The sequence below is a fragment of the Callospermophilus lateralis genome, chromosome 13 (genome assembly GCF_048772815.1).
Source record: "Callospermophilus lateralis isolate mCalLat2 chromosome 13, mCalLat2.hap1, whole genome shotgun sequence".
Lineage (NCBI taxonomy): Eukaryota > Metazoa > Chordata > Mammalia > Rodentia > Sciuridae > Callospermophilus > Callospermophilus lateralis.
In genome coordinates, this window is record NC_135317.1 from 92,199,054 (window position 1) to 92,203,218 (window position 4,165).

General features: G+C 35.2%; 1 pseudogene; it reads left to right on the forward strand.

Moving 5' to 3' along the window:
- Positions 1 to 637: 637 nt before the first annotated feature.
- LOC143637810 (coagulation factor XIII B chain-like) lies at positions 638 to 3,672 on the forward strand (annotated as a pseudogene).
- The last annotated feature ends 493 nt before the right edge of the window (positions 3,673 to 4,165 follow it).

A 4,165-nucleotide genomic window follows, 5' to 3' on the forward strand; every position in this document is an offset into this window, starting at 1 on the left:
AGATGTGTTTACCTTTTCTGCCATTAAAGGCCATTTAGGTTGTTTCTGATTTGGCACCACATGAACAGTGCTGCTATGGAACTCTTTGACACATCCTTGTGTTCACAGATGTGTGCTCTTCTATTGGATAATATGATACATGCTCTGCTTCTATAAGCATTACCAATGTATTTTCTCATGTACCAATTTATACTCTCACTTGTAGTGTTATGAGAGGTCTTGTTTCTCCATATCTTTAACAACCATTGAGATAATCTTTCTCATTTCAACAATTTTAGTAGATTTGCAGGATCTCATGATGGTTTCAATTTGCATTTCCCTGATGATGAATAAGACTGAATACTTGATCTCTGACCATTTAAATATCCCATTTGTTAAGTTCTTATTTGAATCTTTATTTTAATCTGTCTTTGTCTTGAGAGATGACCAAAAACCATTTACTTCACAGTTTGGGTGTGGGGGGGGTTGCCTATCTTAAGGAGAAGTTCATCTGTTTTAGAACCATGCTGTTCAATACAGAGGACAGTTTAAAGTCAGCCTAGGAGGGTTTTAGGCATTATGCAAATACTACTGCATTTTACATAGGGTGCACCTTTTACATAACACTCCACAGTCCCATTGTACTAGGCAGTGGGACATGTTGCTGAAAGACTTGGAGATGGAGTGCAAGACAGAAGGTTTATTGAAAACTGCTTATGTGGAAGGTCCAGTGGTGAGGGGCTGGAAACATAGCTCTTCTATCCTTTATGGTGCCTTGCCAGAAAGCAGTGACTATCCCTCACTGTGCTTTGTCCAGTGGCAGCTGGCTGGATGAGCACTGATCCCCTCCACAGCTCTCTGCTCCATGGTAGTTACTGCAGGGAGAGGAGAATCAATGAGTCAGGCTACAGAAGCAGTGACATCATTAGCTTGCTTCCTTGCATGATGTGACCAGCATTCCAAGGAACTTGACATACATGCAAGAAAGCAGCTTTCTAAGATAACACTAATTTGTCCTAATTCTCAGCATGCCTGAGAGAAAGTCCTTGTCTTTCAAGTAACACTTATCTTGACCATCTGGCTGGGGCCCACTCATTGTTCCCTTGAGAGGGTTAGATTCTTGGGAATATAAAAGAGCATTTTAGGGATGTCATGTTTTACTGTTCGTTACTCCAAGGCCAACACAAAGGGATTTGAGCATCCATGGGTTTGGATATCTGCTGGACAGCACTGGAACCAATCTCCTGCTAATTTTGAGGGACAATCCTATGACTGTTGAGTACTTGAAATGTGGATAGTCCGAGTTTAAAGGTGCTGTCAGTGTAAATACAGGCAGGATTCTAAAGGGGTAAGAAGAATGCAACATATTTTAAGGTATTGGACCAAATAAAGCATATTATTAAAATGAACTTCAATGCTTCTTTTTTACTTTTAGTAATGTGAGAATTTTAGGAATTTTACAATTACATATGATTTTCATTATGCATCTATTAGAGTTGTTCAGAACTACTAGTATATTAATTATGGTGGGAAAAGAAAACAAATGCTTGGATTGTCCCAAAAAAATCACCTTAAAATTTTAGGTAATAAAAATAAGTGCTGGATTTAAAAATGTGTTATTGCTTGATTGCGAATTCCATGGTCTCAGCTTGAGTTTTTCTTCATTTCAGAGAAATGCTGTGATTTTCCCACGGTAGAAAATGGAAGGCTTGCCCAATATTACTATACTTTTAAGAGTTTTTACTTCCCAATAAGCATAGACAAAAAGTTGGCATTTTTCTGTTTGGCTGGTTACACAACTGAAAGTGGGAAACAAGAAGAGCAAAGCAGATGTTCAGCAGAGGGCTGGTCTCCAGAACCAAGGTGCTTCAGTAAGTGAGCACGTTGTGTTAACACAACGAGGGATGGCTATGGTGCTCCAAGAAACTAGTTTATTGAAAAAGCTAATTTATTCCTATGAAATATGGGCAGTGATTAAACTTTCTGGTATATAAGAACAGGATTACTAGTAAACTATTATATATTTTGTTAACCAATATCAGATATAATTAAAATCACTTGAATGTAGATACTTTGTTAATATGTTGTAAGTTATTTAAATTGTCCACCTCCTCAGGTGACTCCAATTTAAAAATTGTTACTCCATGAGATTTCATTTGAATTTTGGCCTTTGATGAAGGACAATGGACCAGGCTTTTGATAATAAAAGACCGGTAGAGTTACCCAACAGGTACCTGAAAAAAACAGAACACAGGTGCAAAGGCAAACTTTATTTTTCAGTTTTGCCAAAGGTTAATTGTGCCATGCATTCTTGGAATTTGGTGAAAATATATTTTGAGATTTATTTAAACTCTTTTAAGTTATTGGTGAGGTTCATAAAATAAATAACTTCAAATTTTCTAGAAACATGTTCGGCCCCTGAATTACATAATGGAAATTATTCCACAACACAGAAAACATTCAAAGTGAAGGATAAAGTGCAATATGAATGTGCTGCTGGCTACTACACAGCTGGAGGAAAGCAGACAGAGGAGGAGGAATGCCACACATATGGATGGTTTCTCACACCAAAATGCTCCAATAGGTTCTCACATTCAACACAACTTACTTTCACTCTGAAAAAGTACCTCTCACACTGAACTATTTATGTTGTTATGATAATTATGACCCATTATCATATTTTTTTGTTTTTAGTTTTAATTATATTCATAATAGAATTTGATCATTTAAAGTTTTCAAGTGGGAAAATTTATTTTTGCTTATGGAATTTAAATAACCCTAATGATATATTATATATCATAATTTATTTCATATATATATGAAATAAATTCAAAAGCTTTTACTAGCTAAAACAGCATAAGAGAAACTTATTAGTTTCTATTGAGATATGGGTTGTAAATAGTATATAAGTTTTAGGAAAAATAAACACTTTGTGTTTTTATTCATTCTTTCAATTTTAGAATTGCAGTGCTCTTCTTTAAGATTAATAGAGAATGGCTATTTTCATCCTATAAAGCAAACTATGAAGCAGGAGATGTAGTTCAGTTTTTCTGTCATGAAAAAATTTTTATCTAAGTGGACCTGACATAATTCAGTGCTATAACTTTGGTTGGTACCCAGAATCTCCTGTATGTGAAGGTAAATTTTTAAATTTTTTACCTGGGGAAGTAGCATATTTTAACCTCATATTTTAATAAGTTTTAATCTCTATGGGCTCTGAAAAAATATTTGTGCTGATATCTAATTCTAGTCTCTAGTGCTATTTTTTTAAGCGAGAGAGAGAGAGAGAGAGAGAGAGAGAGAGAGAGAGGAGAGAGAGAGAGAGAGAATTTTTTAATATTTATTTTTCAATTTTCGGTGGACACAACATCTTTATTTTATTTTTATGTGGTGCTGAGGATTGAACCCAGCGCCCTGTGCATGCCAGGCGAGCGCGTTACCGCTTGAGCCACATCCCCAGCCCTCTCTAGTGCTATTTAAAATAAATAATGTCATTTAAACCAATGCTCTTTTCAGCAATCTTTATTCCATTTGAAGAAACTTTAAGCTTTAAATTAGTTTGTAGAGAGGGAGTATCTTTTAAATATAATATTCAAAAATCTGTATTATCAATGTTAAATCTCTTCTTATAATTAATAATTTAAAAATTTGGAAATTATTACAGATAGTGGCCCCAAGGGAGCATGTTTGTGAGGGCATTTTCTCCATTGGTTACGTATTTACTGATGTGAAAATTCAATCTCCAAAGTAGTGAGATAGAGAGCAGAAAACTTGGAAGACTATTACTTCAAAGTGAAAATAGAAAATGAAGTCATCTAGTTAGAGCTACTTCAAAAGTATAATGTCTAAGGTTACATTTCTATCACTGAATTTGTTCAGGCAGGTGGTATGCTTATCTGTCAGAAGACACCAACTTAATAATTACTTAACCATAACTACAATGTCATTTGAAGAAGGTCTTAATCCAACAAAGGAAATATGAAAAAATAATTGCTCTGATGTTGCAAATGTTGCTTTAAAATCAGGTACAAAATATTTAAATAATCTGATAGGTATGGTGGGAGATGGTATTTGTTGAGGCAACGGGTCATATTTCACAGAAGTGATGGGTAATATTTGGACTGGGTCTTAAGAGATAAATAAGAGCTTGAGAACTGGGAGGAGGCACAGGTTTGGTAGCAACCGT